This window comes from Phycodurus eques, chromosome 17 (assembly GCF_024500275.1).
Source record: "Phycodurus eques isolate BA_2022a chromosome 17, UOR_Pequ_1.1, whole genome shotgun sequence".
NCBI lineage: Eukaryota > Metazoa > Chordata > Actinopteri > Syngnathiformes > Syngnathidae > Phycodurus > Phycodurus eques.
The window spans coordinates 17,112,590-17,129,785 of record NC_084541.1 but is presented as its reverse complement, the minus strand read 5'-3'; the positions used below and the strand labels follow the sequence as shown (position 1 = coordinate 17,129,785).

Below are 17,196 nucleotides of genomic sequence, written 5' to 3'. Positions count from 1 at the left end.
ATGTACTTACTTGTACTTACACATCTCTGAGAACATTGCATGACCCAAATGGTATTCGGACAATTAATTAAACCTATTATTACAAATGGATTCGGTCAAACATTGCAACTTTTCCTGCTTTTCCCGATATGTTCCCTCGGCTGTCAACATAAAAGGCGGCCGCTATTGAAATGCGAGCCACAGCCGGCTGACTCAAAGCATGCGGCCGCTAATCAGGCGCACCGTAACCGCGAGGCTGCGTCGCCCCACCTCCCACAACAAGCTCGATGTGTTTATTTACCAGCCACACTCGGGGTTATCGTGCTTCATCATCTTGTTTTTCTAACCTCCAACTTCGTCCCCCCCCCCCCCCCCCGTCCCGCGCCTGCCTTCCCTCTCCATTCTGCGCCTCATCAGTCATGCGCTTGTTGTTACCGCCGCTCATCCCTCCTGTCGCCTTGACTCCTCTCTGTTCAGATCACTCGCTTTGCTTTTGGCAGCCTCGCGCCTCCCTTGGGGATGGCTCGAGCATCCCCACCCTCCCGCCCCAGGACGTGACGGGACCATAGCGGTCGGCGCGTGTGTGACGTGCATTCGTTGGCCTTGTCGAGACGCTTTTGACAAACGGTTACCGCCCGACACCGATACACGGCCCACGTGACCCAAAAGTCATATGCATCACGTTAAGTGCACCGGATAGGACGGATTTGACGAACACGGTCAAATTGTTGGACAGGCTACTGATATATTTTGAAAACAGCTTTAGTTTGTAATTTGATAAAGGGAATTATTATGAGTGTATTCTTGGCTTGGGTCAAAATGACCCAGAACACATAACATGCGCATGGAAAATGAACCGTAGGTGGGCCGCGCCATAAATAGGACGGAATTGACCAACACTGTCAAATTGTTGGACAGGCTTTTAATACATATTGAAAAGATCTGTGGCTCATAATTTGATACAGACAATTATTATGAGGACATTCTTGGCCTGGGTCAAAATGACCCGGAACATACAACGTGTGCATGGAAAATGAACTGTATTTAAAGGTTAGGTGTGCTGCGCTGTCAATAGGACGGATGCGACCCAAAGACATTCCGATCATTTATTCTTAAAATGGATTGAGTAAAGTAAAATCCTCCTGTTGCCACACAAGTTTAAAATTGTATATCAATATTTTCAAATGGGTCAATTTGACCCGCAAGATAACAGGAGGGTTTTAATATAATCAATCAGTTTAAGAATAAAAGTGACTCACATTGGGCTTAATTAAACCCTCTTGCTGTTTGTTACCTAGCAACAATGTGCATTGGTCAATGTGACCCGCTCAAATCTTAATTATCCAAAAATTACTTTCAGGTTTTAATTGCTTAAAAAGAAAGTAGGGTCAAAACTAGTAATTAAAGTAACTAAAGTAAAAACTAAGCGGAACAAGTTCAATCCTAATTAAAACCAAAAACGTTTGAAAAAGATTTTTCTTCTCGATTTTCAAATGGGTCAATATGACCCACAACACAGCAGGAGGGTTTTAATATTATAATCAGGAATTTAAGTGGCTTATATTGTATTTAATTAACCCCTCTGATGTGGTTGTTCCTAAGCAACAATGTACATGAGTCAATGTGCCCCGCTCTCGGTTTAATCATCAAAAAAATAGAGATTTCTTTTAAAAGAAGAAAATAGCAGAATACATTTCATCATCATTTTTTAAATACATACCATTATCTAGATTTTCATAGGGGTTAATCTGACCTTCAATGAAACAGGATAAATAATAATAATAACATTTTAAAAAATATATATTTTTCCCAAATTTTCAAATGGGTCAGTTTGAACCGCAACATTCCAGGGGGGTTAATGATGGAACAAATGAATGCATTTTACACAACCAGTAGCTTCACAGTAAAAAAAAAAAAAAAAAACATATCGTAGAAAGCGGAATTAAATGAGGCTGGTACAAGGACAAGAATTTGCGCTTTGTGCCTGGGAGTCCACCATTTGAACCCACTTGGCAGCATGATTGCTGGAAATAATGGTGGAAAATGTCAAAGCGTCGCCGCGTCGCCGGTGCGTTTATCCTCCTACAAAGAGAGAAATATCCCACCTAGAGGACCCCGCGCTCCTTGCGCCACCCGCTCCAGTTACCAGTTCGTTTAGGTACTGTGGCCTTTGGCGCTGAAAAAGGGAGGGCGGAATGAAATGTACAGATCCAAAAAAAAAAAAAAAAGAGAGAAAAATCTACAGGAGGATAATCCCGTATCGCCTTCAACAGACATTCTACGAAAGGGGGGAGGCTTTGAAGACAATCGGCTCCCCGAAACGCCTCCTCCGTTTCATCGAGTCGCTTCTAAACAGGAAAATGGTGCGGAAGCATCTGGAACCCATACTTCAGATTTTCACTATTCACGGAGCTCCGTATACCTCAATTCATAGACGGTATTGTTCAAGAGTCTCAAGTTGCTGAGACCATGCGGACGCTGTCGCTATCCAAAACAACAGCATCTACAGAGAAATGTGTTGCAAACAAACAAGTTCCCCTGCACAGGTGTAGTATATTTAAAGAGTACCCAAGTCAGAATTCCTTTGAGAGGACCAAGTGTTCTGAGATCAGTATTCAAGCCAAGCATCTTTTCTTTGTATTTCTACATCAAAGGAATTCCTTCAGCCATTTGGATGTTTATTAGGGTTTTCCTTCTCTTCTCAGCCAATAACTTGTCTTTGGTTTACAGCGGAGGTCCGAGTCTTCAAAGAGGACTGATTTGCATCTTACGAGATAAGGGTACCATTTGGGCACCAGGCCAGTCTGTTAGACGGGCGGGTGTCAGGCGGGTGTGGGTATTTCACGGACGCAGAGTGTCACCTTGGGGCCAGCGGAACACTCCAAATATGGTCATGCGGAACGACCACCTACCGGGTAAACCCAGGGGCGGGGCTAATTCCACGCCCAGATTTATTAAACCTTTATAAACTGGCATCCAGGAGTTTCGGGGGCTTTTTCGTTGTCCTGGCTTTGTAAGGAGCTGCTATGACACTAAGACTTGTTCAATAAATCGAATTAGCCCAAAAGGCAATTCCAGCCCAAAGGAAGCCGGTGTTCTCCCGGGGGACCATCGAGTTCCTTCATAACTCTTCATACTTTCTTTTAAACTGCACTTGACATTAATTATGAAATATCACTAACGTAATGTAAAATTACCCCAAAAAATGCATTCAAGTAGACTCTAATGTTGTCGTTCCACAATGTTGTGTCCGGGGGTCGGTCTTATTCGTCCAGCCCAGTCTAACTTGTTTGCTGATGTTTTTAAAAAAATGTTTCTTCATATTTGTACTCTCCCTAATAAGCCTTCACTTCCCAAGAAGTAAATAGTACGGTACCGTAATCCCTTGCTGTATGACGGTTCATTTATTACGGATTCAGTGCATTGCCGTTTTTTTGGCGTGTGTTTTTTAAGGTCGATGTCGTACAATTACTCAGCAGCACATCTCTGATGCAGTCAGCCAATTGATTTAAATGTGGTAGCAATAACTCACAGAAGGTCGATTGGGTTCTTGTTCTTAGCACAAAAGAAACCTTAGCGAGTACCTTGCCCGTTCAAAACACAAGCCACGGTCGGGGTTTCATGAAATAAATTCACAAATACCAACCTGAGCCCGACGAATACCTCGTGCTCACACTCATAACAATATCGACGGGAACAAGTGCACGTAAAGAGAAACTATTAACTTGAGCTAAACCTCACCGCAATGAGGTCAGGGTACCCATAATGCTTTTTGCTGACTACATTTCCAGGAGGGCGAGTGTGAGAAATGGTGCAAATGGCTGACCCAGGAAATGTACCTCCCGCCTGTACGCGCCATGCCCACATGTGCTGTTGTTCACGTCTTTCAAGCAGGCAGTCGCTTGTGTTGTGCGTTTGTGTAGATGGCGACCACAAGTGGACAAATGAAATACCAGCCCTTCTCTCTAAAGTGCACTTTCATGTTCTTGTTTCAGTTTCTTCTTCATGTTGATGTCCTCCTTAATAATCCTTTATATTTTGCTTTAACATCCACTTTCACCTGACATAAATTGTAATACAAACTAACTAGCGACATGTCCTTCTTCACTTAGTCACACCCTTATTTGCCCTGCCCAGTCTGCCTCATTTCTTTAGGTTCCCCTTATAATCCTTCATATTTTGTTATAAACTTGTGCCTTTTAAAGCTTACCTTTATGGGTAAGTGGTAGTAGCATTCTCTTTGATTCGATGTGGGGCCATAACTGGATTACCCGCCAACGCCGCGAGACCGGCGTAACTTTATTACAGCTCATCCAGCTTGGCGTCCACCCGCTCTGTGTTATTTGCCCGCGTAACACGATAGCCGGCCAGGTAGTAAATGGAGCATCCGCCCGCCCACACGCCGCGCTAGCATAAGTGCACTTGAAAGAAGTCGATAGACACAGCGTGAGGATTTTTTTTTTTTTTTTAAATCTTCAACATTTTTCATTCTTCTGCTAATATTTTCCCAATAGAAGCCAATTTGGTTTGTTATTGATCCGGCGAAGCTTTTCATTTGATTTAAAAAGCACTTTATTCACTCCTGCCTCGGACCTTGACTATAGATTTTTTCCAGGTGAGTAAAAGGAATATAGAACGCAGGGTCAGTTTCCCTTTGAGGCGCTTTCAAACTGTCAAAACATATCACGGAGTAGAAGCCGTTTATGCTAATGCTAACAACAACGCTAACAACAAACACCACCTGACAATTTCGCCACCTGTGGAGGTAGCATTAGCGACACTAACATCAGATTTATGCACAGAATGTAAATAAAAGCTGCTTCCACACTTCCTGTAAAAACCTGAATTTTTTTCTGCTTTTGCCTTCCACTGAAAAAGGACGGGAAAACAATGCCGTGTTTGGTTTCCGACAAGCGTCAACGTCAGCTGCCCCGCGGCGCGGCAGATGCCTCCCCGCCAAAGCGACAACACGCTAATGTGATGCGTTGAGCGTTATGACAACACCATGCGTCTACCTCCTCCAATTAAAATAGTCCCGCAGCACTGCAGCTGTTGTTGTGTGGTCGTCGACGTTCAACGCAAAGCACCGCGCATCGTACGCATGAGCGACTCGCAGAGAGGGCGTAAACACCTGGGGAGACTTTGCACTTGAATTCACCTGAGAGACTGCTCGGGTGCTGCTGTTTGTGTTAGCAACAGAGTTCAAATGGGGCTCTGCAGTAACCTGGCGTGTATTTGAGGGAGGCGTTTGACACCCAGTTGACATTTACTGCTACTACTACTACTACTACTACTAGCACCACCAACTTTTACTACTACTTCCACCACCCTTGCTACAACTATCACAATATTACCACTACCTTTACCACGACTAGTACCAACACTACCACCACCTTTATTACGACTACCACCACCTTTACTATTATCACCTTTAGTACTGGTACCACCACCTTTACTAAGCCTACCACGTCACATTTACCAGAACTATTCCTAATTTGATGACATGTTTGGAATTGCATATGTTCGTAGTTCAAACCATAAATATATTACAAGCTGCGATCCTAAAACACTTAAATATCGATTCAAACTCATCCTACAAGATCAACCCCAAAATTAAATAACTGATGGCTAACGTCCACCCAGCAGACCAAACTTGTATTTTAGCTTCTCCTTGAGATACATTTAGATTTTAATCCCTCAGTCAAGATGTGTCAATTCAACAGAGTTCGACACTCATTTTTAATTTCATTGGCCATGGCTTTGGCGCCATCTTGTGGCATCGTAGGGCGAGACTGACGAGCACAAAAACATGCAAATAGGTGAGTTTTTTTTTTTTTTTTAGAGAACAGCTGAGGATAGTTTCCACAGAAAAAAAGCAGCAAGCCTTAAGGCAGGCTAACATCGATTAGGTTGTTAAAACGATGGGCAGATGTTGTCGCAGTGCCATTACCTTCGTAGTCTTCTCAGAATGTGTGCGGGCGGCTCCAGCAACCCCCCTCCTTTGTCCCTTTAAATACTACATGAGAGCCATTAGGGACTGAAGCCCCCCTCTCCGCTTTTCTCCTTTAGTGCCACTTTTCAATCTTCCGATTTTCAAAGACGCCTAAAAATACGACACTGATGGACTCCGTGGGACACAAAGTATAAAATCAAATAATACGAGAGGTTTCGTAGTACAGAGTGGAAAGGTTGTGCTCCTCACTAGCCCGCCAGGCGTCAAACTGTGGCGCCTTCAAGCCGAGGTTGTCGTTTAACCTCCCGTTTGTTCACTTTTTTAAAATTTCATTTCATTTTATAAATTGTACTTTGTGTCGTTCAATTTTCAAAATAGTACAAATAGTATGAATTATTGTTATTAATTATATATTTCTATTTTATCTCATCAATTGTACTTTGTACAATCTTATTTTATAAATCATTGTGCTTTCTATAGTTTGGTTTTAAATTTAAAAAGGTTTTACTAAATTACACACATTTTACTTTCTACAGTGCCATTTTTTTAAATGTACCTTGTATATTGAGCTAATTTTATAAATTGTACTCAGTTTATTATTTCATTTTACAAACTGTAATATATTTGATTTTATATTTCATAAATGTACCTTGTATATTATTTTACACACAATTTGTATGTTAGCTTTAGTTTGAAAGTGTTTTTGGTTAATTTCACGTAAAAGAAATCATACATTTTTTTATTTTACAAATGATATTTCTTTTGTTTTATTTTGTCGAAGGGCTCAATTATATGTTAGGTTATTATTTATTTTTTTGCACTTAGTTATATATAGTTTTGCTTTATATAATCTTAGAAGTTATAATTGTAGATTATCTATACACTTTAAAAAGTGGGCTTTTTATATTTTATTTACATTTTAGATATTTTACTTTATAGACGATTGTATTCATGTTTTCAAAATTTAGATTTTTATACTCCTTTATTTTATAAATTGGACTTCAATATTGTTTTACAAGTTATTGTCCCTTGTAAATTTCTAGTTGGTCAAATTGTAATTTATTTATTACTAAATGTAATAAATTGTACTTTGAATGAGTAGTTTTGCTTCATTTCAATGTTGAGTAAAATCTTATTTTAACACTTGTATACGACAGTAAAGCATATTAAAAAGTGACTTTGAAATCTTTTCTAATAGTACCAGTTGACATGGGGAATAAAAATGCGGCACATGGTCGGATTTGTGCTCATTAATATGCCACCCCGAAGTAGCTGGCAGGTTTTCCTTTGCTCGCCGCCGCGCTTTTTTGTGTTTGCTCGCCACTTTTTCAGGATTTATCAAAGGCATCCGGCAAGTGTTATTAGGTGCTTGACATGGAACAAATCCCCTGAGAGGAGAAGCAAGAATCAGTCGCTTTTTTTTTTTTTTTTTTTTTTTTTAACGACTCACAATCTGTGAGTTAAGGGTCCTCCCCTTTTTATATGTAGGAAATATTGGCGAGGTGGGGAAAACCGCCGGGAGCGCCGCCAGATGACCCCGGCAAAGAAGCGCCGTCATCCCGCTCGGTGGCAGGAAGCGAGCGGGAGCTGACACCTGCTACAAAGTCAAACACGGCAGAGAAGAGAACAGACGGGAAGTTGTTGGACGGGCAAAGCCCCCGTTAAGATTTTTCAACTTTTAAGTCGACAAAAGGGAGATGACATTAACGTCAAAAAACTTTGGCAGCTCCTAAGTACTTTCAAATTCCGAAGTTCCGCGCAACTTTAGGAGAGGATTTTTTTTTTTTTTTTGCTCCAAAATGTCGGTCAAATTCCGAATTGCAGGATTTTATAAACATTTGAAGAGGCTTATTCTTCCTAAAAAATACAGGTCTGAATCGTACGAACTTTGTGGCAGTCACATTCCAAAGTTTTGTGAAACTTTCCAGGCACATTTTTTTCCCTCCAAAATGTTGGTAAATTTTACAGTATTGGGGAAGTTCAAATTGCAAAGTTTTGCGCAATTTCAGGGGAAGATATTTTTTGACCATAATTTGGTGTTCATATCGTGAAATGCAGGATTTTTGCGCCATTTGAAGAGGCATAATTTTCCTAAAAAAAAATACTGGCCGAATTGTATAACCTTTGTCAATTTTGTGGGAGTTTCGAGGCATATTTCTATCCAAAAATATAAACATTACGACATTTGTTTCCTGAAAATTTTGAATTGTACAATCTTAGGAGACATTTGAATTCTGATATTTTGTGTTTAGATTTTGCCAGAAAATACTAGTCAAATTCCAAATTGTATGAACTTGGGGACATTTGAACTCAGAAGCTTTGTACGATTCGAGAGGATTTTTTCCCCCCTGAAAATGATGCTAGGATTGTTTGACCTTACGAAGATTTGAATCACAAAGTTAACAAGTTAAAATCCGACAAAAGTACTGAACTCTTGTACGACAGAGGGAACTGTTTCCCGAAAATTTGGGCCAAATTGTACGACTATACATGGGAGGATTCAATTCTGACATTTTGTGCGACTTTCAAGGCAATTTTTTTCAGAACATGCAAGTGTTTTCTCCTTTTTGAATTCCGAAGTGTTGTGTGACTTTGGAGGGAGATTTTTTTTTTGTGATGTCTTTTGGAGTACTCGAACTGTGGCGTTTTGTCGTGAATATTTTTCACGAGTTGTACGACGACAAAGTACTTTTGCCCCCAAAAACGTTGATCAAATGGACAATTTGTTGACGTTTCATGCTCGTTTAAGGCAGATTTGTCAAGAAATTTTGGGTCAGCTATCCTTCGCACATTGAAAGTGGATGCTCCATCACACACTTCTCTCCAAAATACACTCAGAACGCAGTTTGTTTTCGCCTCATTGCTTTGTTTGTATTTGTTTTGTTTTGCCTTTGACTTTGTTTTTTTTCTGCCAAATCTCCCATAATCCCTTGCGCCATCTGCTTCCCATCATTTGTGATGTTCTGAAACAGCTTGATCCGCTACTCTCGTGGCTATGTGAATATTTAAATTGAGTCCTTCGAGGCTTTTCTCTCTTCATCATCGTCGTCACGATCATCAGTCGGCTTTCGTTTCATCAACGAAGTTCGGAGTCCAAAAGCTATTAAACGCCAAAATTTTAACCTTCAATGGAAAACACTCAAAGCATGTGACGGTTATGTTTGCCTTTCAAGCCGAGCCACTTTCAAAGAAACCCAGCGCAACGTATGAGTGACAGGCAGGTGTCGTTTTCGACGGCTAATCTCGTTAGCGCCGTGACAAACGAGCTCCCCGGATGCCATGAGTTTATTACGAAGGCGTCAACTTCACTTAAGTTCCTCGAGTCGTTTAGAAAAAAGTGACGAGCGGCGATGAGAGGAGACTGAGAAATTAAACTTCAATAAAAAACAAAACAAAGAAAAAGTTTGTCGGAAAAACAAGACTGCGGCACGTCATTTGCGTGTTTGCATTGTAGTTTGAATTGTACGATCTTCGGGATATTTTCAAGAAGTGTATGATCTCGGAGGAGCATTCAAATTCAGGTTTTGTGAGGGAGTTAAATTCCGTATTGTGCGATATTGGGTAGGTGAGATGTTGGTTTAGATGAACGATTTTGGGAACGTTGGTTTTCGAGAACTGTCCGATCTTGCGCTATTTAGGTAAAATGCCAATTGTTTCCTGGAAAATTTGGGTCGAATTGTACGATTGTTTTGGGTAATTCAATTGTGAAAAACACATTTTTTACAATCAAATTCTAAAGTCTTGTACAACAAAGGGAAGCTTTTTGTGAAAATTTTGCTTGATTTTAAAAATTGTAGATGTATTCAAAATCAAACGTTCGTGAAACTTTAGAGGTCTATTCTACCCGAAAAATGCTGGTTTTGTATTGTTCAAGTTCCTGAAATTTTAATTGGAAAGTTCTGTGCGAATTTAAATGCATACAGGTGTCAGTTTAGACGGCTAATCTAATTAGCAAACAAACTCTAGGAATGCCGCGGGGTTATTATCAAAAGTGTCAACTTCATTTAAGTTCTACGTGTAGTTTAAGAGAAGACTGAGAAATCAAAGTTACAGGACAATCAGAAGACTGCGGCAAGGCGCCGTGTTTGCGCCGGCCTGACATTTAATTTACTTTTTGTTTGCTGCCGTACTTTGGGGACGTGCTCAGGAGTTGTAAAAAAATAAACCAAAGAACAATGAGCTTTTTTTTTTTTTTTTTTTAAACAAGAAACCACCTATTTTTGTGTGTGACAAGAAGATTAACGGTGTGTATTTATTTATTTTTTTCGCTTCGGAAGCACTGCGTTTGACTTGGATAATTCGGTACTAACGGGCGGCCACCTTCATCTCTTCCCACCTGTCAGCTAATGACGTCGTTTGTATGAAATCATTCATTTTGGCGAGCTAATTTGGACGTGACGAGAAGGCGTCAGGCAGGTGACCCTATATTTGGCTTGATTGTTTTAAAGCGAGCGTGGGCATTAGCATGACGGAGGAAAGGCAGGCTCGTTTGCGGGGGGGGGGGGGGGGGCAAGGAGATATTTTGACAACCAAAGGTCAGGTTGCAACAACGTGAGTGGAATGTTGATTGTGTCCTTGACTCGGGGTTTACAAGCTAATTACCATGAGAAAATCCGCCTCCAAATGAGCCTACGAATAAATGTTATCAGTTTTCTTTCCGAAGGTCCAATAGTGATCCATTCAATAGAGAAAAGTGACGTTTTATGTTGAATTAAAATCACTTTTTGTTGTCTTTGTAATTTTTGGTAATATTGGTAAGTAAACAAAACTGCTCATAGATTGTAGCCTATCAAAGTGGTAGATTAGTTTATGTTGACTATTATTATTAGCATTTTTGTTTTGTGATAAATGGTGTCAGAAGTGGGGTGATCAATGTTTTACCCCGGCATCGTTGGAATGAATATTTCCGTTCTGCCCACGATTCGGCAGCCAGCTCAAGGCAACATATAAAGTGAGTGCAGTCGTGGCGGTTTTTTTTGCTTTCGCAAATTTTAATTCCAATTACGCATCCCAGATCATTTTTAGTAAAGCCTGACCGATTAATTTCCCGGCCGATTTCGTCGGCTGACATAAGCCCTTGTAAAAATATATTTTTTTAACATATTATAAACTGCGATTGGCTGGCGACCAGTTCAGTTCAGGGTGTACCCCGCCTCTCGCCCGAAGATTGCCGGGATAGGCTCCGACTAGTGAGGATAAGCGGAACGGAAGACGAATGAATGAATGAACATATTATAAAATAAGGCAAAGATTATGACATAAAAAAAATTTTAATCTGGAAAAATCGGCAAAAAAAAAAAACTGTTGATTTTTACCGATTTTTCTCTCTGTTGTAAAGTTAAATACTTAAGGACAAAGTGTTAAGTATCTTTAATGTTGTAAGCATTAAGGGACAATGAGAGAACTTACTTTATTCTTTAGATATATTTTTTTTATTAATCTCCCATTTAATCAGTAATCAGATTTTTATTCTGCCATATATCGGAATCTGCATCGGCCTCAAAAAAATCCCTTCAAAATTGCAGGAAACTGCAAAAGTAGAGGAAGAATTCGATTTTTGGGGGGAGTGCGCAAATCTCCCGCTGGAGTCGTCCACGGCGAACCGTTGTGACTCCTCGTGCACGTTTGCTCAATTACGTCCGATGCTGTGACAATTAAAATCAGCCTGTAATGTCATTTGCTCGGCTGGAGGTTAGCTACAAATGAACGGATGAAGATCAAACGGCTGTTGCGACAATAAAAGCATTAGAGAGAGCGCAATATATCACGCCGGTTAATAAAGGGGGGGGAAAGAAGGATAGTTTAAGGTTAGTATTTCTCCAGAGCTCTGAATATTGTTGCGGCTTAATTTATGCGTCCTTTCCTTTTCCGTTAAAGTAACGTTAATCTCGTCTCCCTCCTTTTTTTTTTTTTTTTTATCATTTTGGGCTGGAAATGCTATCACTGCTGTTGCACCTGGCGGGATTGTGGAAGCATTCCGTTGTTTTTTTCTCCACAATATAGATACTCAATTTTCAAAGTTATTATTTCTTTGCCTTTTTGTTGTGTTGCCCTTTACCAGGACACTTTAGGCCCGTTTCAAAACAACCAACTGAAACTGCTGCTGCTGCGATATTTTCCCCCCAATACTGCGTTTGATGGGCTTTGAACCTTTGACTTTGGGCTTTGGTGTCAGAAGTGGGTTCAAAGTCTGGATTATAACATGCCTCGGAAATTGGTTGATGTGTGGGGTGAAAATTCACCCTAAGCAGAAGTGGAAACAAGAAATATTTATCCCGCAATCACTCCTCCTCAGAGTTATGTGACCGATTCTGAACTCAAGAGTACGCAACCAATGGGGTTCAGTTCCTGATTTGACGCAGCGGCGAGTGCTAAATTACGAGCCTTCCCTTCCAGTAAATGCCTTCTGGTTTATCGAATTAGCGCTTGTGATGTGACATTACAAGCCGGCCGCAAATGAAGGACGGCTCGCCTTCTTTCCGGCAAAGGCGGCTTATTAAAACGCGCCGGCGGCATCAATCAGGTGAGCTTTTTCCACGTCGGGAGTTAGGCTGGCGGCGGCGGGCGCCAGGTGGCGATTGGCGCCGTTTCCAAATGGCCTCCGTGTCACAAATGTTTGTTTTATTTTGTCGCTTAATTGGCGGACAATGTTGGCTGCGGATCACTTTTGGTCAGGATCGACTTTATTAACTGGCACCACCGTGTGCGCAGTTCAACTTTCTTTCATGTCCTTGTGTAGGAAAATAGCGAGCCCCGTTGTTTTATGTTTAACCTTTATCGCCAGGATGATGACAAATTGGGGTTCGGCGTCTATTCGAGGTAGCGGCATTTATCAGTGGATACGCTGTATGTGCATTTGATGCCAGTAAGTTTTTAAGTCCACCTTGAATGAAACGCGCCTTTTAAAGCCTCAGTGTTCTGTAAGAACAGCAAGTTGCCTCATATGTTGAAACCTTTATCGCTCAGCATAAAGAAAACAGACATTTGGGAATCCTCGGCCAAGGCTTTAATTGCAACATCGATAATTACGGCGATGTTACTATAAAGCATAAAGCCTTTAATAGCTAATCTGCGCGGCCCCTTCGATTCTCAAAGCCTCGCAGGAAGCATTTTAGCTGTCTTGAGCAACATTTTGCCGTTTGTCCGTGGCGAGGCCATCGGCAGGTGCTGGACTCTGACATTCAGACCCCCATTGTCCTCAGCTAATCCCGCCGTTGTGGAGCATTAGCGATATCCTGCAGAAGAGGTGGGGGGGGGGGGGTGGTGGGATACATGAACAAGGACAATGCGGCGGCGCTAACGACACTACACTAATTTCATTATGCTGACGCGTTAGCGCTTGGTCGCATTTTGGGAGCACGATTCTGGGCAGCGGCCTGGTTGGCTTTTTGTTTGCGTGTGTGTGAGGAGCTCTTTACCCCAAGTGTTTCATAGACGACATGAAATTGAGACGTCATTAGACGAGCGCTTACTAACGAGGGCTGAAAAGGGAACATTTTCAAAAATGTTCCAGATATTGTCTGGTAAAATTCAATGGCAGTTTCGTAAATATTGTTGAGTTGAACCTCAGTGCTTTACATGGCGTTTGCCATTCGCTCCATGAACCGCATCAACTTTTGTCACAATCGCGACGCACATTTTCTACTACCTACTGCAAAACATTCTGCGTTAGGACCGTACAGATTACATACCGTGTTCGAGTGCCAGGTGAATAAACTTGCGTCGTGTTGACATTTCCCGTCCCTCATAGTCAACGTGACAAGCTGAGATTCACTGCCGAATTTTTATCTTCTACTCAAACGCGGTGCTGATCTCAAATCCAAAGCGATACAACGTCGCCCTCTACAGGCAACTGTTAGGGTCATTACAGCGGTTTACAAACCTGAATTTCACAGACAAGCTGGGTGAGACACTTTTCCATGCCTACCCGTTGAAAAACATTTAATTTAAACTTGCAGTAAATGATTTAAGAACCAAGCTTGATTTATTTCTTTTTTTAATCCTTCGTTTCGTCCCATAAATTTTCATGGAAAGTTTCCTGTCATTTTGCAACCATATCCGCAGCCTTCATTGAGCTACAACACATTTCTACAACATTAATAGCCATTTTTGGACAAGTTAAGTGTAATTGCATAACTTGTGGTCAGGATTCTCTGAGGACAAATGTGGGGAAAAGATGGACGGAGGAAAGGATGATGCGGTGTTAGCTTTATTGACGAAACGGCGGCGGATCGACATCCACCCGGCGGCTCGTTTGTCTTGAACTTAAGCTCCGATCAGCAGCTGATGCTACCCGAGTCGCAAGATGTGTTTGCAGGTCCCTTTCAAGTGCTAAACCGTTGTTTGGTTTTTGCACTGTCAGCAAATACTGGAGACGCTTTCTAGCACCCGAAACCATGTCCACGCGATAAAGATCCATACCAAAAACTACTTAATATGATATTATTATAATATTTTTGGGTCAATATTGGGTTAACATGCCATCGTGTGACTTTTCCATGGGTTCTTCACTGTGCTTCCGATTAGCCACAGCAGGGAAAACGTTAGCTTTCATAGCAGCACTTCATGTTTTCAATTGTCAGGTTGTACATTTTTGTCATGTTTTGTCTGTTTTTAATCCCATTAATAGAACTTGAGGCATAACAAAGAAAAAAATGGTCACTGTGGCCTAGCAGTGAATAGTACAGAAACCCAACTGCTCGCATTTAATTACTCTCTCCCCCATAATGGACCCCCCCCCCCCCCCCCCCTTCGAAATGCCAACCTGTGCCTTTTACGGAAGTGACTTCCAATTAGCCACAATAGTCAAAAGGTCAGAGTTTACAGCGCCACCTGTTGATTGCCTACAATAATTACTTTTTAAAATTGCTATTAATGCAATTTCTCATCAGGAATAGCAGGGGAAACAAATATTATGCTACATAGCCTAGCGGTGAATGGCACGTAAACCCAGCAGCGTGAATTATTCATGTGATCCCCAAGTATTGTGTATGCATGCAAATGTAAATCCGGAAAATAAATGAGGTGTGCGATTGTTCTGGAACACTGTTTATTGTCACAAAGTAAACCCCGCAGGACGTAGCTTGCATAGCCGCAATTAGATTCCTATTAATTATCACAACGCTCGCAAGGAAAGTGTATAGAATACCACCCTGTGTGTTCTATTTGGTATTCTAATGAGTATTTGTATTCACGGGGCTTGAAAAGCTAAGCCTTTCTTGTCCGCTCGCCATCCACTTGTCAAGTTGGCCGGAAAGCCTCGCAGATGGCGAACCAGCTCTCCTGCATTCCACCGTCCAACTGGCGGCAGAAAAGTGCACTAAAAATCTTCATGTTTTATACCTAAGAGTGAGTTTTTTTAGATGGGGGGGGGGGGGATGGGCCGGGGGGGGGGGATTGGCAGATTTGTACCTCACTTCGTCACTCAGAAAATCCATTGATGCCACCAGATGGCAGAGGTAAAAAAAAAAAAAAAAGAAAAAAATAAAAATAAAAAAAATAATGAAGAGGCTACAGCTGGAAACGTTAGCGAGTGTGGCATGTCCTTGACTCGCTTCCTGCAAATTATTGCCCGTCAGAAAGGAAGGCGGCTTGTTTGGAGTCATCACCTATGCGGAAATCAGGAAAACGGGAACATTTCACACCTGCGACTGGGAAAAGTGCCGACAAACACCACCCAAAGTCGGACTTCTAATTTTGATGTACACTGGCTAGTAATAAGGAGACAGACAACAACAAAAAAAAAGTAGCTTTTCACAGCTTTCATCCCTTAAAACTACTAAAGTTCCTCCCTCTGACGGGGTAAAGCGCATTAGAACTCAATTCAAAATAATAGATGGATTTTTTCAAGCATAAAATCAATGTACACCAGCTAATTGTAGTTTAAAAAAATAAATAAAAAAATCACACAATGGTGGTGCTAAAATGGTAGCATTTCACAATAAAATATAAGCATTTCATCCCCAAAAAAAAATTTAATTCCTATGCCGGTCACTGTAGAAAGGAGTAAGCAGCAAATGGTGGTATCAAAATTGTAGCTTTTCATCACTTAAATGTTGCTACTAAAATAGTAGGCTTTCACAATTAAATACAATCATTTCATCTTTTTTAAAAAATAAGGAAATTCACGACCTACAAATGGGAAAAGTGGGTTTGAACACACTTAAAATTGATCTTAACCAGCTAGTGTAGTTTAAAAAAAAAATTAATAAAACTCACACAGTAATGATGACGCTATGGAGGAAAATTCTGCACCGCCACTGAGGAAAAGTGCCTTGAAAGGTACTTGTAAAAATGGAGGTACACCAACTAGTTAATAGTCCAAAGTCATACAAAATAGTGGTGATAAAACAGTAGAGCTCTTCTCGTACTAAAATACTAGCTTTTCATCCCCGCAAAACTGGGAAGTCAGAAATTTAGTTTCCGTTTGACGGGACTCTTGTTAGGAAATCTGGGCCTGAACGTCGACGCCAGATCTTATTCGTCGAACCTCCGACCGCGTAGCTCCTAACGACAAGCGCCGTGATTTGTAACATGAACTTGACGGTGGTTGGAGGCCCAGCCTAGCGGTGCGTTACTCGCTTACGGACGATGGATTGACGAGGCCGAGGTTGGAAAAGCGTCGTGTGCGGTTTGATTGAATTATGAGTGATGGTGGTCTGGACTACATGTATAATTCTTAAGCCTCCCTTCCTCCCTTCTGAAAAAATGAAAAAGAAAAAATCTCTGCTGTCCCGCTACATGAATTATAGCGCTATAACTGCATATCGCTATCACCGTGTAACGATTCCTTACAAGCATTAGAAACTACAGCCAAGTCCATTTGTGGAAACGCAGTGGCCCCTTTCATGCTGGCCGACCTTAACCCCAGCAGTAAAGGTGACACTGAAGCCAACTGTTTTAAATTGTGAGGGATAAAACGCACAATATGGCTCGACTAGTAGTAATAGAAGTAATACAACATTGTTTAATTTCTGTGATATAATGATTTCCCCCAATATGACAGTGTCTAAAAACCTCTTACTTTTCAAAGAATTAAGGCAAGCTGCCATGCCGTCATTTGCCCGACATCGCAGTCACAGCTAGCGAAGCGCGGGGAACTAGTCCTGCCGCGCTCACTGACAAAGCGAGTCAGCGCACTCCCCCGGAGGCCGCGCAGGAGAAAGAACGTGAAAGGTAATTCCATGCCGTGCAGCGACAGCCCAGTGGTGACCCCCTCAGCGCCCGGTTGCCAGATGCAGCGCTATCTCTACCGGCTCGGGTAT

General features: G+C 41.5%; 1 protein-coding gene across 1 annotated transcript in view; it reads right to left on the bottom strand.

The window, feature by feature from the left end:
• tmem132e (transmembrane protein 132E) overlaps window positions 1–17,196 on the bottom strand; it is a 213,465-nt gene that overhangs the window by 89,755 nt on the left and 106,514 nt on the right. The gene's annotated exons all lie outside the window — the stretch shown is intronic.